Source organism: Canis lupus, chromosome X (assembly GCF_003254725.2).
Source record: "Canis lupus dingo isolate Sandy chromosome X, ASM325472v2, whole genome shotgun sequence".
In the NCBI taxonomy this organism is placed as follows: Eukaryota; Metazoa; Chordata; class Mammalia; order Carnivora; family Canidae; genus Canis; species Canis lupus.
In genome coordinates, this window is record NC_064281.1 from 109,282,673 (window position 1) to 109,306,248 (window position 23,576).

The window sequence follows — 23,576 nt, forward strand, 5'->3', positions numbered from 1 at the left end:
AGTTGCCTAACATCATTCAAAAAGTGAGTGATCGCTGGCACTACAAGCAGATGTTTTCTGATTCTTTGCCAACTAATTGTTTCACACACGCACGGATTCAGTTTTGGATATGCCTGTGGGGGTATGGCAGTGGAGATGATGTAAAATTAGTAGGTCTGGAAGAGGGAAGAGGTACCTGGACTAGAGATAACTTAGATGGTGGGGCAAAGAGCAAAGCCATGGTGGTTGCACTTATGGCCAGTGGGGTAGATGAGATGCCCTAGGAAGGACACATAGAGCGAGATGAGGTGTAGAGATAGTGACAAATGAGACTTCAGTAGCCCTGACCTCCTAGAAGTCACACATAGAACTGTCTGTCCCCTGAGCCCATGCTCCCAAGCCTCTCTATTTCATACCACTTGGACTTAACACAAATCCCTTGTATTGTTTGGACTGAAGCACAGACCATGACTTTAATTTAAAATATAGTTTTGTGAACAATTTATTTTCCAGACATTTATCTTCTGAGGCTATTCCTCATTGTCAGAAAAAAATCAGAGGCATCTATGTTTGAATCGGCACCTTCCATTACTCATTTTTATTGATGATGATTTTTTTATGGTTGAAACATGGAAAGAATTTAAAAATTTAAAACATGTACCCAGAGAGCCAACCACACTACAGGTTAGCTTCATATTTTCACACATTTCCTAAGTACTCTTTGACCTTTATATATTTAGTCCATCCATTCATTTGCTCATACATTCGTCAGATACTTATTGAGAACATTTTGGGTTCCAGGCACTGTTTTAGGCCCTAAGGAATTCAAGCATTCAACTCCTATGTCAGCATATATCAAATTTTTGTCTTTTCCAGGAGCTACATAGTAGGTGAAGCTTTACTTATCTGGAGTCTTGTTTTTCCCTTGCTCTGAGTTTCTTGACCACCTATAGTAAAAAGGGAGGCTCTGTCAGTTGCTTAGTTTTAATTGTTAGATAAGACTTTTGGAAATATTGTGGAAATTAATTTTATTGGTAGAAATGAACCCACAGTTCCAGAAGTAGCTTCCCTTTGGATGGTTATGAGCTACACTTGGAATTCTTAGCGTGCAAAGATGAAGCTGTGTCTGAATTATCAAACATCTACCCTATCAGTATGGTAGAATTTCAAGACAGCCTAATTCAGCTGAAAATAAACAATATCAAACTAAAAGGTTCCTGGAACCTTTGACATGAATATATGAATCCTATAACCATCCTATCTTTCTAGTTGTGTGACCAAATCTGGGCAATATTTGAGTCTCTGACTTAACTCTGTGGAAATAAATTTTTCTTTTGTGAAATGTCTCAAGTTTAGACCACTATTAGTAATATAATATAGAAATGGGATTGGGATGTGTCCTGGCTGATTACACTAGACACTTAATGAGAATATTTTAGTCCGTTAAGTGATGGTATTCTAGTTGACTTAATCAAAATTGATCAGATACTAGACTTCTAACAGTGCTTTTCTGTTCAAATAAAGCTAATTAATCTGTTTTCTGGACTGGCTGTGTCTTATCACTTCTGAATAGCTAACAGATTATTCCTCACTTACTATCACCACCACTACCACCACCTAACAAAAGCCTGCTGCCAACATACAAATGGATTCAGATTGTGAGACCCACAACTGAAATAATGCCAAAGTGTCTGATCATAGCAGCAACAAATGGCTTCCACTTAAACTCTACTTTATCAGGGAACCCTGGGTGGCGCAGCAGTTAAGCGCCTGCCTTTGGCCTGGGGCGCGATCCTGGAGACCCGGGATCGAGTCCCACGTCAGGCTCCTGGTGCATGGAGCCTGCTTCTCCCTCTGCCTGTGTCTCTGCCTCTCTCTCTCTCTGTGTGTGACTATCATAAATAAATAAAAATTAAAAAAATTAAAAAAAAAACTCTACTTTATCAGCAATCAATATGTATGTGTAATAGGTTATAACACACAGGCTGAACTGGAATTTTGGATAGAATGTGAAACCTCGTCTTTCTTTTAATTAGGGAGCATGCCACAAATATACTTAAATGTTGATGTTCTGCTTAAAACTGGAGAGAGAACTTCCAGTAAAATAGATGGAGCATAATTCAGCATAGGCAAATAAAATGCACTAAAATGTAGGCTCTGTGAGGACAGGGACATTTATCTAGTTCCCTTTCATGTCGTCAGTGCCTCACATAATATTTGGCACAGGGTAGGCACTTAATAAACATTTTTTGGATAAATGAATGGATACAAGTATCATGAAGATTATCTGCTTGATTAACTGGATTGCTCCCCTCTCTCCTCAAGCAGACCAAATTTCTTTGTTTCGTGAATAAGCCAAGCTCCTTTTTCCATTGGGATTTTGCATCTTTCCTTGTTGCTAACTGGAATGCTCACTTCCAGAAATTTAGCCCCTTGACTCCCCATATATTATGCTACCAAGGTAACTGCCCTGACACTGCTGTCCTTAGAAAGGCCTGCTTACACATTTTGGCCCTTGACTGGTGTCTGGGAGCTCAGTTGGCAAACAGTCCCCTACATTCCCTACAGTGATATAAACCTTCACTAAATGATAAAAGTGGTTCACCACATTTAAACAACTTTGTGCAAACAATGTGGTTTATGCTGAATGCTTACCTGTTTTCCTTCTGGGCACCTGGAATTTTGGTATGTACCAGGCAGATGGTGCCTACATGACCAGCCCTCAATAAAAACCCTGCGCACTGGGTCTCCAATGAGCATCCCCTTCACATATGTGGTCACATTTATTGCTGGGAGAAATAACCATGTCTTATGTGACTCCAATGAGGAAGGACTCTTGGAAGCTTACACCTGGTTTCCTCCAGATTTCTTCTCATGCACCTTACCTCTTTGCTGACTTTGCTCTGTATTCCTTTGCTATAATGAATCCTAGCCATGAGCACAACTACCTTCTGAATCCTGTAAGTCCTTCTAGTGAAATCACCAAACCTGGGGAAGGGTTTGGCTCCTCTCAACATATCTTCCACTGTATACTCATCATATTTCATAAAATAAACAAACCAGCCTCAGTCACCCTAAGCTATAAGCTCCACGAGGCTTCATTCACCATAGTATTGTCAGCACCTAGCACCATGCCTGGCAAACTGAGGATATTTAAAATATTCAGAATGTACAAAATCAATGAAAGAACAAATAAATAGAGAATTAAGAATGGGGAATAAAAACTTAAGACTATGTTTACAAACTCATTGTTAAAGGTAAAAGAGTGGTTACACTTAATTAATATTGGTTCTGGGGACATCTGGGTGGCTCAGTCTGTTAAGTGTCCAACTCTTGGTTTTGGCTCAGGTCACAATCTCAGGCTCATGAGATTGAGCCCCATGATGGGCTCTATGCTCAGTATGGAGTGTGTTTCAGATGCTACTCTCCCTCTGCCCTTCCTACTTAAAATCTCTCTCTTTTTCTCTCTCTAAAATAAATAAGTAAATCTTTAAAAAGTATTGGTTGATTTTTATACCTCAGGGTCCAACAATTTATGGTGGAATGCATATCTAAAATCATAATAAGAGCTAATTAGAAAAGATGATCTAATACATTCAGCTTTCTTCTCTTGCATTTAGCACCTGGCATATAGAAGGCACTAAAATATGGCTATTTAATAAACAAATTAATGACGATATATACCAAGTTCAAACTCTATAATGAAATTGCTACAGTAGTTGGCTCTCAGAAGAAGAAATCAGTCTGGACTGTGAAAATCCATTTGTTAGCAAATCATCACAGATTTGCAATTCTTTTCTGCAAAACTTATCTGTATTTTATAGAATCACTGATTTTTTTGAACAAATTTTCTAAGATTCTAGCTCTAATCCATTTATTGTAATGATTAGGAAATAAAGATCTATAGAGGGAAAGAACTTGCCAAAGTCCCAAGGAATCAAGAGTACCCTCTTCAATGTATGAGGGGTGATAGGGAGTAAGTTGTGTCTCCCCCCAAATTCTTATGTTGAAGCTCCAACCCCCACCACCTCAGAATGTGACTGTATTTGACAAGGCCTTTAAAGAGATGATTAAGTTTAAAGGAACCCATTAGGGTGGGACCTAATCCGAACAGAAAGGTGTCCACATAAGAACAGGAATTTAGGGGTGCCTGGGTGGCTCAGTCAGTTAAGTATCTGCCTTTGGCTCAGGTCATGATCTCAGACAGAGCTGTGGGATGGGGCGGCCTGCTCATCAGGGAGTCTGATTCTCCCTCTCCTTCTGCCCCTCTCCCTGGCTTGTGCTCTCTTTTGCTCTCTAATATAAATAAAATCTTTTTTTTTAAAATGAAGAGGAAATTTGGATGCACAAAGAGAAGCAAGGATGTGTGCACACAGAGGAAAGTCTGCGTGAGGACATGGTGAGCAGGTGACCGTCTGCAAGCCAAGGACAGAGACCGCCATAGAAACCGAACGTGCTAACAACTTGATCTTGGACTTCTAGCCTCCAGAATCGTGAGACATCAGGGTCTGTAGTTTGAGTCGCCCAGACTGTGGTGTTCTGTTATGGCAACCCTAGCAAACTTATACAAGGGGTTTCTTATTGTCCAGATGACACATCCCCATCGGATCAGAGAAGGCAGCTGGCAGTCAGAGATTCTAGGAGCGCTGGGCAGCTCATCCCTCCCTCCAGCTGCCCTGTCAAAATTCTGGCTGGAGAAGCCAAACCAGCCAGTGGGGGTTGCAGTGGGGGCAGGGGAGGAGCCTGCCTGGGCAGACAGTTTGCAGCAGGCCTGCTGTGTGCTGGTTATTAGCAGGCAGGTTCCTGGAGATGGCAGCATTAGCTAATGATTACTCCTTCAGGCAGTCTAGCTGCCTTTTTGCTTTTTCCCTAACATTCTGCGGCAAGAAGAGAATAAGGCATGAGCCCAAATAAAGCAAGGACCCTTGCCAGGGCCATATGTTTCTAACAGGGATGGGGAGCCCTATAGAGCTTATAGAATGAATCTTTTTCTCTTGGCTAATTTCCATACCTGCCCCCCACCACCACCACCCCCAACGCCCGCTCGGCCCTTTAGCAGAGCAAAGCCTCCATGCCGGGGACGGGGGTGGGGTGGGGGTGGGGTGCAAGGAGGGGAAACAATGATGCCCCTGCATCACCCAGGACAGGTCACAAATACCCCACTTCAGTTATCCTGGTGAACTCACACTCCTGCCCACCCCCTACCTCCCACACCCCGTGGCAATGGGCTGTGCATAATTCTGGCTCCGGGCTTGTGTTCCTACTATCTACTCCATCTGGAATGCCCACCTTCCCGTTGTCTACTCCCTGATCCTTCAGCTACTTCCAGGCTGAACTAAGTCCCTGTCATCCCATCCGTTCTGGTGTGTTGATGGCTGCTCCGTCGAGGCTCCCCCTGCCACGATGACCCCTCTCCCCACACCCCCACCATCATCCGTGCTCTACCTAGGGTGTGTGTCACTAAATATAGTCCCAAGTCGCCTGTAATTCTCTGAACTTTGTAGATGTTGCATAAACATGCAGAAGGGAATTCACATCCAGCATGGCACCTCGGTGCATTTCTGAGAAAACCTAAAAATAAGTGTCTTGCAATTATTTTCCACCACCGTTGAAATGTCAGTCAAGGGCCTGAAGGAAGAGCTAGGTGCTCCCTGTGACAAGCAATGCGTGGGAGCCAACCGGGAGCTGGCGGAGTGCCAGCAGGGGCAGGGGCAGAAGCTGGAGGACGGCACCAAATGCTTCCCCCGGGGTCCCCAGCCTGGAAATGCTCAGATCACTGAGGAAGACGGCTGAGTGCTCTGCCGTGAGGGTGGGCAAGGAGATGCGGGAGCAGTGGGAAGACAGGCAGGGCGGGGAGGGCAGGCGATCTACTGAGATCCCCCTCCGTACCAGGTTCTGCAACTGCGGCCCAATTTGCATTATCTGAACCCATTCCTTCAGCAGCCCCGTGAAGTCAGTCCTGTTACCACACCCATTTCGGACTTGACAAAAAGGCCAACTGACTTGCCGGAAACCCTACACCCAACAAGCAGTAGGGGCGAGATTTGAGCCTGGGTCTGTTAGCCTCCCAGGGGCTGTAGCATTAACCACTGTGCTGAACTGCCAACTGCAGCACCGAACACCAGCATCACCTAATGCTTTGGCTCTGACTGCCTGCTGACTCGACTGCCCCTCTAAGTCAAGGTAGAGGGGAGGAGCAAATGCTGTCCACAGGTGTCATCATCGGAGTACTTCCTCCTCCCACCAGAGCCTAGAGGGCCTTTGTGAGCCAGTCCTCCCGCCCCAATGTTGAAATTGAGGGAATGCACCCTCAGGAGGGGAAGGGGGCCTGCTCTGGGTTCACACAGCCTTTGCTAAATGAGAGCTGGACCTTTCTAGGCACAGTACTTGGGCCACTGTGAACGGGTCCACAGAAACACAGAAGGCTCCTTGGGTCCCCATACCCGGCAGCCAGATTCTCAACTCCCTCCCCTGGTCACTCAAGAAGGGCCTCCTCAAAGGGGCCCCTCCCGCTGCCTGCCCTGAAGCATTCTGCTTTGCTGCAAGTTGTGATTACAAAAACTCTCAGAAGTAAAATCATTTATCCTTGTTAAAGGACGCAGCCCAAATCAATAGATGCATTTTATCTTATAACAGTCATTTTATTCATGCTAATTAAATAATAGATCTACAATCAATTATTTGGCTATTCACTAATGGAAAATAATGACAGTGGCTCATGTGAATAAATTCACACCCCCCTCCCTTTTTAATCATCTTGGGATGGTCTGCACAGACTCTAATTCAAATGTGTTCACACTTCAGGGCTGCTTGCACAGCATTAACTCTTTCAGACTGCCTGGCGGCACAGAGAATATCGCGGACCTTCCGTTAAGAGGGTAAAGATGTTGGGACACCTGGGTGGCTCAGTGGTTGAGCATCTACCTTTAGCTCAGGTTGTGATCCCAGGGTCCTGGGATCGAGACCCACATCGGGCTCCCCACAGGAAGCCTGCTTCTCCCTCTGCCTGTGTCTCTGCCTCTTTGTGTGTGTCTCTCATGAATAAACAATCTTTTTTGCCCGTACTTGGTTTCCATCGCAGGTTAGTCTAACTCACTGTTGGCTTTTGGTTCACGAGAAGCAAATTTCTGGTTAATTGTAGATCCCCAGACCAAGGGCTTGGGATAATATCATGAATCTCATCAGACCACTTTTGCTTCAAGATTGCAAACTCCTAACTTGCTGCAACAGATTGGGAGCATGGCATATACCCAGTGAACCTCGGTGTCCTGACATCTCCTTAGGGCTTATTTTAAACTGGTCACCTTCCCTATATAATGCGATTTATGGCAACTGGCAGAGTGGGAGCTATTTATAGTCAGCAAAGCAGGGCACTGCTCTTGCAGACATCTCAAGTGTGCTTTCTTCATCACCTGTCTCTCTGGACAAGCAAACGAGGGAAGAATGAAGTTCTAATATAGGTTGAGAAGAAAGAAAATGTGTGGAACAGCCACAAAGGCCTCGCTGGCTTATCCCAGGCTGTGGGTCACAAGAGGAACGCGATGATCTTGAACCCTGCTCAGTACAGTTCTGCCTGCCTCACTATGTGGCCTAATCCTGGGCTCTTCATTGCTTCTTCTGTCCTACTTCTTGAGTGCAATGTGTAGAAGTGGAAAGGGTATACAGTTTCCAGAGCCAGAGACCCAGACTGACTCTGCTGCTTGGGAGCTGGGGGACTTTGGGCAATGACGTCACCTCTCTGGACTTCAGTTCCTCATCTGTAAATTGGGGGCTCTGCAGGTTTGTTGTGAGGCTCCAAGGAGATGATTCAGGTAAAGCAGCTGACACATGATAGGCCTGCAATAAATGGCAGCTGTTGCTGCTACTACTGAATCAGATCAGGACCCTGCATTTCACATCTTGATTAGCACAGTTCTTTCATGAATAAAAGTAGCCTTTGATGAATCCTTGCTATATGCCAGGAACTGTGCTAGATGCTACGTGTGCCTTATTGGGCCATCCAAGGGTGCATTTGGGTTAAGGGCGGGGGGGGGGGGGGAAGAGGATGATGGTTATTATAATTAAAGGAATAAGCTGACTCCTGAACTTCTGCCAACTTCAGCAACCGCTATTAATCTTGGAAATGTTCATGTCAGAGTCCCAGAACAATGCACAGTCAATCCAGATCAAAATTATTTACATGGTAGTCCACCTAACGCATCTGCCCTCCTTCAAAAGTCCTTGTGTTCATTGTCAGCGGAAGAGGTGGAAGGGCGCTGCTGTGCGGTTTGAATAAGAGCATGCACACTCGTGCCAAAGAGAAAGGCCAGGAGTAGAAAGCCTTTTGCAAGCGTCTGAAAGGTGGTTGCTTTCCATTACTGTAAAGAAATGTAAAGTTCCTGCCTTTGGGTTCCAGGATTGATTCCTGGGAATCAAGGACCAGGCAGTCCCCTTAAGGAACTGAGATTTCAGAACCCCTCAATGGGGGTGAGGTAGAGCATTGGAGGATGTGGCCAAAACAAAAGAAGAAATAAGTGGAGCATTTGTTGCAGATTAGAAGAGTGAGGCTAGCAGGCTTTGTCCACACTATCCCACCTCATCCTGGATTCCACTACAGCTCACCATCAAGGCCTCCAGTTCTACTCCTGTAAACAAGTTCACCATCGGGACTTTACCAACAGCTACAAGTAAAAGAAAATCTGGAACAATTGAGCATGGACAGGTCAAAATGAAAGCTAAACTGTCTTCCAGCTTCTAGGAACACATGTCTGGACACACACTGCATTATCACAGGCACTGGATCAAAATCCTGAACATGCAGATTTATGTTCCTCTCTCGCTCTGATCTCAGCAGAATCACCATGTTAAGTGTGCCTGAAAGAACCCCAGGGGTTTTTGTCATTTCTAATAGCTGAGTAATATTCCATTGTATACCCAGGGGTTTAATTTAAGTCAAGGAGAGGACCTTTGCCAATGCTTTTTATGGCCCTTGAGATTTAATATCCTCTATGATGCTGTCTGGTCTTCCCTTACTTGCCATTCAGTTCTTATTAATGATTACTTATGAATTTGACAAAGGTTGCAGAGACAGTTTTTTACTCTCATTACCAAACTCAGTCATCACCTTTGGATTGAATAGTACTGCTCTACCAGAGCTCAGAGCACTTCACCACTCCTGGAACTGCTGTGAAAATGTTCAAGGTCAAAGGCTTTGAAAGGGCCACTGAGGCAGCAGGGTAGTCAGGAGGCATGCTGTCCTCCATGCTGTTAAAGCCAGTGGTAAAACCAGACTCTCAAAAAGCAAGTCCATAGTGCACTTTGTGTGATGTCTGCCCCAGAGCAGGGGCTGGGGCCCTCCACTGTCCAGCACAATGTCTGTCATAAAAGCAGTCCACCGGGGCACCTGGGTGGCTCTGAGTTGTACTTGGCTCTTGATTTCGGCTCAGGTCATGATCTCAGGGTCATGGGATGCAGCCCCTCCTGGCTCTGTGTTCGGTGAGGGGTCTGCTCCGGATTCTCCCTTTCCCTCTCTCTTTGCCTCTTCCCCTGCCCTCTCTCAAATAAATAAATAAATCTTTTTTAAAAAAAAGAAAGAAAGCAGTCCTATCATCAATGCCCACCAATATGGCACCAAGTGTCCTACTGATGAAATCCAGAGATTTCTTTTTCTTTTTTTTGAAGATTTTATTTATTCATTTGAGAGAGAGAACGAGCAGTGGGGAGGGCAGAGGGAGAGGGAGAAGCAGACTCTTTGCTGAGCGGGGAGCCAGACGTGCGGCTCGATCCCAGGACCCTGAGATCAGGACCCGAGCCGAAGGCAGATGCTTACCCAACAAGCCATCCAGGCGCCCTCAGAAGAGATTTCTCAACTCTTAACTTCAAAAGACTTACCAGCATTTGACATTGAGAACCTTGCTCCTCGATACCCCCACTCTCGGCTTTCCTGAGCTCGCATTATCCTGCTCATCTTTCCAACTTCTCCACGTCTTCCTTTGTCTCCTTCGGTGCCCCATTTTCTACTTCCCAATTCCTAATTGTAGGCAATAGCCAAGATCCTGTCAACATCTCTCTTCAGTTCTTCCTTTCTTTCTCCTGAGATCAGTGCTGTCTAATAGAACTTTCTGCCATGATGGAACTACACCTTTGCTTCTATACCATTGCTGTCCGACGTGGTAGCCATAAGTTACATGCAGCAATTGAGCAATTAAGTGTGGTTAGTGTAACCGGTTTTTAAATTTCATTTAATGACAATTGATTTAAACTTCATTAGGCATATGTGGCTACTGCCTACCTTACTGGATAGGGCAGCTGTAGACTCTGGCATGTGGCAGTCTGATCACTTTGCATGGCTTTAGGTAGCACTTCCGTGTTTATGACTCCCCAGTGTCCTTTGACTTGATAACCAACTGTGAGTGCAAGAATTGCACAGATCCTACCTGCAGTAAAAGCTCTACTTACAGACTCAGCACATACAATAAATACTTGTTAAATGAGAGGACGCATAAAAACAGTGAGTGAATTTTAATTTCATCCAATCTTGTGAGTACTAGATTTTTGGACTGAGAACAAGACTGTTCAAACAAAGAACAAATCAGTTAGCTGGCTGTAAAAGACAGAACCTACGCTCTTCTCTAAATTATTACACTCTGTCATCACACATAGGACCTGAAGCACTTGGATTCTGTCCTTTGGGGAGCAGCATAGTGTTGGGGGTAAGACCTTGATATCTGCAGTCGGAATGTCTGGGTATGAATCCTGGCTTTCCCACTTACGAGATGTAAACGTGGGCAAGTTTCTTCATTGCAAAATGGGGATAATGATCGTACTTCATAGACTGATTGTGAGGATTAGGTGAGGTCATGTGTAAAATTGCACCTAGTGCCATGTCTGGCATATGCTGATGGTAACAGTGGTAGCTAATACTGATCTGGAGCACAACCCTCTGAGTTCACTAAATCTGCCTTAGACACATCCTCTGTTAGCCCATGGGACTTCAAGATATTCTGGATTTATGAAAGGATAGTTTCCAAAATGGCTGAGTCACTCCATCATATTTCACTATAACTAGAGACCACTGGAGCCCATTGCTTAGCTCACAGCAAGCTTGGGAGAAAAATATATATGTTCAGATAATATACAAATATGTATTATATTGCATATATATTTTATATAATATAGAAACATGTACATATATACATATATAATACATAAATATATACATATATATGTATATATACACTCACATAAAGCTATTTTTCCCAAGCTTGCTATGAGCCAAGTAGAGGGCTCCACTGTCTCTAGTTGAAGTCTAACTATCTAGACATATAAGTGTACATTATACATATCATATAATATCTTATGTGAGATATATCTCATATGCACATGCATATCCTAAATAATGGAGGGGTTTTCCCTGTGCGAGTGAATCCTTAGTACCTACAACTCTAGTTGGGAAACCTGTGTGTCTTTGTTGGTTTGGGGACAGACCCATGGCTCACTTCACCAGTATTTGCTGTCCTTCCATGTCATACCTACTATATTCACCTGTGCACAAAATTGTGGCTGTTGTACCCATAGACACTGTGTCTCCTGTATAGCAAGCAAGATAATTGGAGAAGACCTTAAAGTCAACATTCATTTTTTGATTGAGTGTGCTGGTACCAGTTAATTAGTGTCTTCATTCATAGTATTCTCTTCTATCCTAAATCATGAACTGCAACACGGGGGCTGATTCAGTGGATACTACAAAGTTGGCATTCCCCTCCCCCCTTAAGTGCCACCTCTTCCCTGCATCAAATTCACCAGTTGTGAAACAAGGCCTTCCATTCTTTTTCCACATGGTAAGCTGCAGTTACGTGCTACATCCAGTGCTACATCCTCAGCAATGGGACGGCATTGTCACTCTTGTATTTATGGGGCAGAGAGAAAACAGAGCTGGGGAAGTGTCTGAATCAGGCGAACCTAAGTACAGTAAATGCTCACACTGTCAGCTGGTTGCTCTTTAGACAGAAGCAAGTGGTTATCAGCCAGATACCTGGCTTTCCACTCTGTGCCTGAGGCACGGTAGGAAGATGGTGTCAAGTTGGTGGATCCAGGCCTTCCAAACCGTTCTCTTCTCCCCCTGCGTGGGTGGCATTTTTGGCTTATACCCTGAGCTGAGAGGCCCCTTCCTTTGCCCAGGAGGCCTCAGATTCGGGGCCCCTTGAGCACAGTCCAGTGGCACAGACACAAACTATGGTCAGGTAGCATGTGAACTGTGAACCTGCACCAATGGACTCTTGGCAGCTCTTCCAGATGAAAGCATGTGTAATTAAGCCTCTGATACTCTAGAATAAAATCAAATTCTCTTGTTCTACCTGGAATAAAATCTAGGTAGAGAGCAAACCTCTAACTCTTGCTGACGCAAACACCCAACTTCTTATTAATAGTTCAACAGTTATTAGGTAGGCATCCTTAGGCATGCTGCTCCACCCTATCAATGCTGAGGTGGGCAAACTATGGTTCAAAGGCCAAATCCAGTCCACCGCCATCTGTTTTTGCATGGCCACAAGAATGGTTTTTTACATTTTTTAATGGTTGAAAAAATCAAAAGGAGAGTAATAGTTCATGATACATGAAAATTATGTGAAATACAAATGTCATGGTCCAGAAGCAAAGTTTTTTTTTTTAATTTTTTTTTCATTTATTTATGATAGTCACACAGAGAGAGAGAGAGAGAGGCAGAGACATAGGCAGAGGGAGAAGCAGGCTCCATGCACCGGGAGCCTGACGTGGGATTCGATCCCGGGTCTCCAGGATCGTGCCCTGGGCCAAAGGCAGGCGCTAAACCGCTGCACCACCCAGGGATCCCCAGAAGCAAAGTTTTATTGGAACACAGCCATACTCATTTGTTCTGGTACTGTCTGTGGCTGCTTTCTAACTACAGTGGCAAAGCTGAGTTATTGGAGCAGAGATGGCAAAGCTGAAAATATCCACTGTCTAGCCCTCTATGGAAAACATCTGCCAACCCCTTTCTTAGTGTTCCAATGGCCTCTTTTATAGAATGCTATTGTTAACTCGATCTTCACCTTAAGACCTCCGTAGGAATCAAATTAGTTGATGTATATAAATGTGCCTTCTTGGGGATTTAAGAGGCAACACAGAGACAGGAAAGAAATCTGGGGTTCTCTGAGAGATGGCTGTTAGCTTCCTCTCTTTAGTTAGGTCTTTCATGATAATGGCAAGGACCTATTCAATGCAATAAACATGTACTAAACCCCCCAGTGGTAAAGAAAAATGAAGAAGTCAACAGTTGGAGGGATCTTGCCTTGGATATCAGCTCTACCGTGTGCTCAATATGTAACTCAGAGAAGACCTGTGACTTTACAGATCCTCTTTCCTGATCTGTGGCTGTAAAATGGGTTGATAATATGTCATTCCATTTAGCGTTCCCAGTGGTCCAGAGACTTACTTAGCTATGTCAAAGTGCTTCCAAAATGCAATAATAAAATCCTTTCCATGCCAGTGGGATTATTCTTACATGTACTGTCTCTCCCTTACTCGCTTGCTTACTAACCCCTTCAAAACTGCCAGAACTATGAAGCATGGCTTCCCCTGACAGAAAGTAATGACACCTGCTGCCATGACATAGGACTCTGGTCGTGTTGCCTAGTATACATGTTTGTTTACTTGTTTGACATGGAAAGCTAGACTCCTTCATCTCACTGGTACCATGCCAGGCACCCTACCCAGTTCCTGTTAGTCACATAGCAGAAAGCACCCAAGACATACTTCAAGACAAATCAAAGCATAGAGTTTGAATGAGAGACGGCCTGGAGATTTCTGAATAAATGTAGCCACGTGGAAACGGACAAGTGCAATGTTGTCATAGTGAAGAGAGCTGACTAAGCGGTCAGATGGGCTTGGATTCGAGTCCCCACTCTGCCCCTTACAGCTGAGAGGCCTTGAACAAGTCATCGAGCCTATCGAGAACGTGTCGAGGTCTCCTCCTTACTCCACAGACAACATTCACCATCCTTCCCATGACTGTCAAGGCCCTGCAGGATCTGGCTCATCTGCAACTCTCCCTCCCTCTCTTCTCTTCAGCCTTATTGGACCTGTTTCAGGTCCTTGAATGCTCTGTGCTCTTTCCCACCAAAAAGACTCTGCATTTGCTACTTTCTCTGCTGGGAACGAAACTTCCATTTCTGCTCTACTCTATCCCACTTCCCCTGCTTAGCACCTTGTTAATGGCCATTCTCCTTTCAGACCTTAGTGTGGATGTCATTCCTTCTAGAAAGCTCTTCTTAATGCCACCACCATATCCACACAACTAGTTTGATTCCTCCTCATGAACCCATCACCACATCTGGTACCTCTGGGTACTACTATTTTTAAAAAATATTTTATTTATTCATGAGAGATACACAGAAAGAGGCAGAGTCATAGGCAGAGGGAGAAGCAGGCTCCCCACAGGGAGCCTGATATGGGACTTTATCTCAGGACCCCAGGATCACAACCTGAACCAAAGGCAGATGCTCAACCACTGAGCCACCCAGGTACCCCAGGGTACTACCATTTGACATAGATACCTCCATTTTAAAAATTGCAAATTACATATTATTTGTTGAGCGTCTGTCTCATCCATGAGAGGAAGGGCTTGGTCTGGTCACCCACCATTTTATCTCTAGCAGTAGGATTTGCGCTTGCTACCTTGTAGGTGATCAGTAAATACTTATTGGATAAATGAATGAATGACTCTGTGGCGTGCTCTCTCTTAAGAACCATTAACTTTATCATCTCACAGATAACAAAGATCCAGAAGGCTAACGTCTGCATAGTGGTCAGTTCACTGATGACAAAATGACTTGGAGAACAGGCAGCAGTTCCAACCTCTCCGCTGACATAACTTCACGGCAAACCTACTTCTCTTCACTGTTGCTAGTCAAAATGCCATTAGAAGCCATATAACGCAGCCCATATTTAGGGAGTTTAAGTATGTTTTTGACATTGCACATGATTTATGCAAAGGCACAGCTGAGATGGCTTATGTTTCCTTACACTGCAGCAAATTAAGGTGTCTATTTTCCCCAGCAGGTATGTGAATATTGTAAATCCAATTAATGCTAATGATAGCACGTGCCTACAAAGAGAACAAAGTGAGTGAAGGAGGCTGTTCCTATTATAACCTGCTCACAATCTCCCAGTGCCTCAGCGAGAGAGAGGCAGCTTCTTTTTCTTCCTCTTGAAATGAGGCAATCAATAATCTCACTCATATCTTCCATGTCTCTTACCAAAGATAGATAGAAGCTCCACATAAGCCCATTTTGAGCAGACTACACTGAACTTTGTTCTCTGGCATTCAACTATGCTTCTCAAACTTTAATGTGTGTACATATCCCCTGAGAATCCTGTTAAAATGCAAATCTCCACTCAGGAGGTCCTGGGCAGGCTTGAGATCTGACATTTCCAAGGGCCACGCTTGGATATCATTCCCTGATATCATCAGTAGTGATTGATGGGATCAGTGACCATTATGAGGGCCCTGCAAATCCCTTCTTTTTTTTTTCATTTGAGAGAGTGAGAAAGAGAGAACAAGCAAGTGGAAGCAAGTGGAGGGTAGGAGGAGGGGCTGAAAAAGAAGGAGAGAATCTCCAGCAGGCTCCACACCAGCACATAGCCTGACTGGGGCTTGATCTCATGATGTTGAGATCATGACCGGAGCCGAAATCAAGAGTTGGAGGCTTAACCAACTGAACCACCCAGGTTCCCCTGCAAATTCCTTCTGAACCATCCTCCAAAGAAGAAAAATTTGGGTCACCAATTGGAAATTCCCGGGGGTCATGGTTAAGCATTGCTTCAATAAAGCAACTCTCTGGGAAGCTAAGAGGTGTTTTAACCTTGGTTAATGATGACTACAAGCAGAGGTGCCAGTCAAAACAGACTGGGCATTTTGGCCCAGCCACTCACTAGCTGTGTGACCCTGGCCAGGGCATTTGCCCTTTCTGAACATCAGTTTTCTCATCTGTGAAGAGATCACAAATGCAGACAGGAGCTTGGAAGATATGAGACTAGAGATACAGGGCAGAGCCTGGCAGTGATTAGATCAGCACAGCTAAGGATCACCTTGGCTCCAGCAAACCTGGCTACATTTAAGACCCATACTAGCTGGTCTACTAAGCTTCCTTCTTGGCAGTTTCCTCTGTTTCCTCTGTGGGAATACCTGCTAAGAGGTGAGCCTTCTAAAGGTAATTCAAAGCTTCAGAGGTTTAGGGCTTGGCCCTTAGCCTTTTGACATCGCTACTGCCATCAGCCCTACCAGAGACAGCATCCTCCCAGACTCCCCTTTCTGCTCTTTCAGGCCTGGTGATTAAGGCACCTATCATTTTATCTTCAGACCCCATCAAAAACTTTTTTAAAAATCTAGAAACATTCTTCTTTCTATGGGATTCAGAAAGTTCTATAATTTTCGGCATGTATTATCTGATGCGTCAGCTCTGGAATAGGCCATTGCCATACCTCTTTTAGCTTGTGTGCTGTTCAAAGTCAGGATGGAGGTCACCTGTAGGGATTAGTGACCAGAGAGGCTCTGCTCAGGGTGCTAGTAATATTCTGTTTCTTCATCTGGGTACTCCTTACATAGGTGTGTGCAGTCTGTAAACATGAATCACTAATTATATGTATGCTATAGTTCACTATGAATTTTATTTTTTTAGGGTTTATTTACTTATTTTTTAGAAGAGGCAGGGGAAGAGGGAGAAACCCAGGCAGATTTCGCATCAAGTGCAGAGCCTGACACAGGGCTTGATCTCAAGGCCCTGAGATCATGACCTGAGCTGAAACCACCTTACTATGAATTTTAAAACATGCAGTTCCTACTAACTCATCTACAAAGACTATGCAATGATGTAAATTAATGCTTTTATGTTCAAAAAGCAAGAAGTAGTAGGGTTAAAATAATCCCTCAAAAGTGGCCAGTGTCTGTGCCAACAGCCTTGGTGACATCTCATTAATTCTGCCAATCAGCCTACCTCTTTTATTTTGGTCTACATATGAGAAGACACATGAAGCAGGATCATGAAACCCTAGAATTCTGTGGGGAGAGGAAGAGCAACTGGGAAGTTTGGGGTCCTGTAGAGCATGGTCCTGACTGGTTTGGTTTGGTTCTGTCCCAGGGGGTATCTAATTGTGTTATGCTGTGGTAGTCAACATTCTGCATCAGTGACCAGTTATGAGTCAGTATTGACCATGACTCAGCTGACTGTTCTAATCCAGTTAACATGGGCGACAAGCTCGATCTATCACGTATATGGCAATGATACATATTCAATCCATGACTACCTGGCAAGTAGTCCTCAATGGACCCTATTGCATAGTAATCACTGATGCTAGGATTGTTTTCTTGAAGATACATTTGTGCAAACACAGGGAGGAAGTATATTCAGCTTCTATTTGGTTATACACAAAGGATTTATAGTAGACCTAAGAGCGCTTTGGTGTCAGATCCAGTTCGAATCCTTGCTCTGCCACTTACTAGCTGTGTCACCTTGCACACATTAATTAAACTCTATGTGCCTCGGTTTTGTTATAAATGAGTCAGGTTGTTAGGATTAAAAAAGATAATGTTTGTAGAATGTACTGAGCCCACTGCCTGGCACAGAGTAAACACTCCGTAAGTAATTATTATTACAGCATTATCATGCCCTTAATTATCTTGGATAATCAATGAGATAGAGTGCAGAAAACTCCTGATGTAAAGTTAGTGCTTGATAAATGCTGTTATTATCTTGAGACCACTGTTTCAGAGATTAGCACTGGTGTGGGAACATTTGGCCCACAGGGCAGCTGGATGTTTTCCTGACTAGCTTGGGGTATCATCTGGACTTGGAAAGGAAGGAAAGGAAAAAGTGACTATAAATTATTTTCCCTGAAAAGGTCTTGCAAAGCCTCCTGGGACTGGGCCCAGCTAACTCATGCTGCCTACCTGCCATCGATCATCCAGTTCAGGGACAATCTACAGCAAAGGCGGAGCATTTTACCCAAGTGTAATCCCTGAAATCTCAGCCTGGATTTCTCTCACTTTATATTCATTCATGCAGTTATTCATTTGCCTCTCTCTTTTAGAACATGACTTCCCCAAATGTGTTCCAAAAAATAACAGTCTCTGAAAATATATTCAGTGAAAGAAAATAGTTCTGTGGTCAAATGCGGTGCAGACTGTACATACTCCATGCCTCTTGATATCCGTAACTGCCATTGGCCTATTAAAGGCTCTGACAAAGACCTGCCATTCATTTGATCACCTATTCATTTGTTAGTTTAATAAAATATGCATTGGGTGCTTACTATTTGCCAGTCACTATTCTAGACATGGGGTGGGGAGGGGGGAATATAGCAGGGAAAAAAAACCTACCCTACAGGGCACTGTCTAGCCCAGTGTTTTCCAAAGGCATTCTCATTTTAGAGACCCTTCATGATTGGACATTTCTTGATTGCCCCACTCTCATTACAGCTGAGATGAGTATCTAGAGGTTTCCAAAGCATGGCATTCAGTGTCACACCTCTTGCATTTGCTTGTGCCACTCTGCCCTCTGCCTGGGATGCCTCATCTCCCCTCAAGCCCCTCCTGCCCTGCCCCATTGTTCCATCTAGATTCTGCTCAAGCTCCAACTTCTTTGAGTATGCCCCTTAGCTCAAGCCACCAGGCTGAAATAGCTTCCTCTCCTTGGTGCTCTCATTGTGCCCTGGGCATACCCCGTATCACAGCACATATTATAGTGTTTTTTACTTGTTGGTCTCCTGCCAGACTCTGCAAGAAGGAAGGGACTATGCCCAATACATCTCCATATTCCCAGAATTTAGCACAGTTCTTGGCTCTCATAGTGATTTTGCAAATAAATGTTAAATGTCTGTATGAACCAGGGCCAACAGCCTGGTGACTTTTATGCAAATTATTGCTTTAAAAGGCACTTACTTGGGGCACCTGGGTGCCACAGTCGGTTAAGTGTCTGACTCTTGGCTTCAGCTGGGGTCATGATCTTGGGGTCATGGGATCAAGCCCTGCATTGGGCTCTGCACTCAGTGTGGAGCCTGCTTGAGATTCTCTCTCTCCCTCTCCCTCTCCCTCTGCCTCTGCCCTTCTCCTACTCATGCATGCTCACTCTCTCTCTTTCAAATAAATAAATTAATTTAAAAAAATAAAAAGGTACCTGCCTTTAGCAGGCTCAGACGGGGAGTGCATTATTTGGCAAGTGCAAGGCACACCCATGTGTGGGTGGGTGGGAGGTGCCCTGTCCTCTAGGTGCAGAATAAGGAAGCAGAATATGGGCCGGGCTTCAGCTCCAACTGACCCCTTTGGCCTGGAACCTTTTTTGCCAGCAACCCTGGGATGAAAGAACAGGGTTTCAGCTGGGATGTGGCATTTTGGAGGGAATGCTACACAGACTGACCTCCACTGCCCTTTCAGACCTGAAACACTATAAGTTTAAAATAAGTAAACTAAAGAGACATTTCTATGCAAACCCAAATGTAATTAGCATGTTTCCTTTCTCTTGCTTAAATTATCATAGAAGTTGGTTGTACTCAGCTGATGGCCCATTAACCAAATCGGACATCTGCTGCTCATTTGTCTCTAAGGAAGCAGAGCTCATTCTGTAGGATTCCTACTATAAAGAAATAAGTTAAAATTGGCCTTACTGCCGTATTTTATTTATGTAATTTGGAAATTATAAATAGCTTCAGGATTGCCAGAGAAAAATGTAGGATGCCCAGTTAAATTTGAATTTCATATAACAATGAATTTTTTTAGTATATGTCCCACGCACTGTTTGGGGCATACTTGTACTAAAAAATTTGTTGTTGCTGCTGTTTATCTGAATTTCAAATTTAATTGGGCATTCTCTATTTTTATTTGCTAAATCTGGCAACCACACGATACCCTTGTGTATCAATAGCTAGAATAGAAGAGTCAGATTTTCTGGGTACTGAACCTCTGGAGAAAGGTACAGGGTAGTTCGGGCAATAATTAATGGATACACATGAGAACACCCTCTCAACGCCTTCCCTGACATACAGGATGGAGTAAATAGAAGCATTACTGCCAGGATACTTTAAGAGAAAGAATCTTTTCTCCCAGAAAGGAAGGAAACATACTCAGTTTGGAAGGATTTAGAACATCAAGGTTTGGTTGCTAAATTCTGGGGAGGCTGTGATAACAGAACACATTTAACATGAAAAGTAGAGAGTGCCTTCATTATTGCGGCTAGTTTGTTTGGTTTTGTTCTCTTTGCTTTTAGAGAAAATATAAATGTATATTTTTCTTTAAAATTAAATTTTTAGAATATTACAATGAAGAGAATTTAAAAATACCTATGTCTTAAGGCTTTAGCAAGAACTGAATTTGCTAACACAATTTGAGCTCCTAAACAGAGCAAATGTTCCAGAAATTGGAGCTAATACTATTATCACCTTTATTGTTGGTATTATTTCTAAATCTGGAGCAATCTATGATGAGCTGCCTTTCTTTTAGAACATAAAAGGAAGGAATACAGCACAAACATAACTATCGGGGGAAGGAGAAAAGAGTGGGCTTCCATGCCTTACGTTTCACCCTCAAGGCTGGATTTGTGCCCTCAAATTGTGGCACCCACAGCAAGAGCAAATATTCTACCTAGACAGAATCTTGATGCTGTTCAGTTTTGATTATTTTTTATTCTGTGTGCCAGTCCTCTGCTTCCACGCCGTTTTCAACCATGTTTAACATGGGCCAAGGGCAAACTCTGCTAGTTTTGTTAGTGAGCTGTAGAGACAGAAATATGGGTAGAGGTTGGGTCTCCTCTTCTATTCCAAAGCATGTTCTGATAGCCAGGTTGTAAATTAGCAACTCAAACTCTACCACAAATTGATCCATTATTGTTTGGGGCAAGCCACTTTTCCTCTTACCTGTGACCTATTTAACTCACCATTAGCTTTGAAAACTTTTAAAGCTCATGAAGTACTCTAACTACAAATAGATCCTGTGTTAAGCTGGTATTACTTCTCGTATTATTAGTTCCTAATAGGAATCTGGACAAAGTATTATTCATTGAGTCTTGCTGGCAGAGCTAGATATGAATGTATATAGTGGGCTCAAATCACAGCATCAGAAGACTATTTCTGCACCATTGACTGAGCTCACTGCTGTGTCATTTTAAGTTCAAGCTGATGGCTGGCCTATATTTAGTTTAAAAAATGGTCTTGCTGAAAAATGACAGAGGTGATCAATTGAGCCTCAGCTCAAGCAAATGATAGTTGCCACATAAAATTAAAAGAAGGATTGGTATTGTAAAAGGCAAGTTAATTCAAATAGAACCATGAAATTAATCAGCCCCCCATATGGCCTGTACTACCACAGTCTATGGTGTGCCTGGGAATCGGGCCTGATGCACAGTGCTGCTCCTGCCAGGGAGTCACATGCAGGCCTTCCAGAGAAATCCTGATCGCACTGGGCCTCTAGAGAATAAAGAATCAAAGGTAGACTCAGCAATGGATGAAGCTGATGGGCTTCCCATATTTCAGTGTCCAAGTTGGAAGGGGTAGTGCAAACATATCATTCTTCTCAGATGGACACTGGACATTTTATGAAACATTAAATACGAATAACAACTGCCCACTAGCCTGAGAACTTTGAAATACTGAACAATCAAATGATGTACACTATTTACTTTTTGTAAAGCCATGCTGTGTTCTATTTTAGGTGGCTATGGCGTTACAACCCAAGTAAGATTTTGACTGTCCATATACCGTAGCAGAAAACTTTTATAACCTTACTTCTTAGCTGTCAATAATTTTTGTGCCATAGCAAAAGTAATTAACCATCAAGCAATTTGGTAGGAAATGTATTTCATGGAGGGACGATTCCACAGCGTAAGAACACAGAGCATTCAGCATTCATCGAGTGTCTACAGAGACACTTAGAGTACGATATGCCAGCAATGGGACATACCCTTAACCTTTACTTTTTATGGTATTTTTGAAAGTAAGCTCTAGGCCCAATGTGGGGTTTGAACTCATGACCCCAAGATTGAGACTTATGTGCTCTACTGACTGAGCCAGTCAGGTGCCCCTTAATCTTTATTTTGATAAGCTTTTGTCCAGCTATTCCCAGAAACTGGCAAAAAAGTAGTATCTCACTAGTAAATCCCTGTCAAGTACAAAGACAGAAGAACGAATAATGAAATTTAGCCTACCCTACACAGCACACCTGAAATGCCTCCTCAGCAGGAATAGAGATAATGATGATGTTGGCAGCTAAAATTCACACAGTGCTTGCTCTGTGCTAGGAGCTATCCTAGGTGCTATGTACATATGAAGTCACTTAGTCCCCACTTTAGTCATAGGAAGCAGGCACTATATGAGCCCCATTTACAGATGAGGAAACAGGTATAGAGAAATTTAGTACCTTACCCAAAGTCACCCAGCATCTGAGGGGTAAAACTAGCATTCAAACCCAGACAGCTTAGTGCCATAGTCCATGCTCTCATCCACCATGCTAAACTGCTGTGCCCTTCGTACAGCTCTCCTAGCACCTTCACAGATTTTGGCTTAACCTAACGCTCTTGGCGTTTAGTAGAAATGACTGGAATATGAGGCATGCTATCTAAGTGTCCACCTCCCCCACGGAATGGTGACACACTTGCAGGCAAGGCCTATGTTTCATTTATCTCTGTATCTCCCAGGGCCTAGTATAGGTCCAGAAGACATTTTGAAAGTAAACCAATATTAAGGGGCACCTGGGTGGCTCAGTTCGTTAAGCATCTGACTCTTGATTTTAGCTCATGTCATGATCTCAGGGTCATGAGATTGAACCCCATGTCGGGTTCCATGCTTAGCATGGAGTCTGCTTGAGATTCTCTCTCAACCTCTGCCCCTCCTGTTCATCCTGTTTCCCCCACCCCTCTCTAAAATAAATAAAATCTTTTTTTAAAAAGTAAACCAATTTGAAATATTATGCCAAGCCATATGAAACTGACATTGTTATAGGTCCAGATGGCTCTAAAGGTAGCCATATTCTTATGCCCTTTGCATCTTTATTAGTTTTTGGCATAATGCTACTTATAGGAAGAGAATAATACCATCAGATAGTCTACTCACCTACCATTGGAAAGGCCAGAACATGGCAATGTTGGAACTCCTTGATTTCCCCATGAAAATATTTTATTCTTCATTTTCCTCTATGGTAGGTATGTAATTATGCCTTTAGGTATCTACAACATTATTTTTTAAAGGTCTCCAAACCAACTATGGTCAGTGCATCAGACATTTTATCGATATGACATCCAGCTTAACTTTCCAAAGCAAGTCTCCACTCCATCCTTATCCCCTTCTCTCACTCATTCATTTATTTGGCAAATTATTCTCAAATATTTCTTCCAGACTGGGCCTTGGGGGATACTAAGCAAACAGATTCAGTTCCCACTGGTGTTTTGTTTTGTTTTGTTTTGTTTTGTTTGTTTTTTGTTTTTGTTTTTTGTTTTTTTTTTTTTTGACTTTCAAGTGGTAATGATAGATCCCTCCACAAGATGGCACTCCTAATTCTTCTTTGTATTCCTTCTCCATCATGATTTTGAAAGAGCCTGATTTCTCCACTGTGGGAGAATGAA

General features: G+C 43.4%; 1 protein-coding gene across 4 annotated transcripts in view; it reads right to left on the minus strand.

Moving 5' to 3' along the window:
• The window catches only part of FGF13 (fibroblast growth factor 13), a 497,912-nt gene that overhangs the window by 121,024 nt on the left and 353,312 nt on the right, over positions 1-23,576 (minus strand). The window lies entirely within an intron of this gene.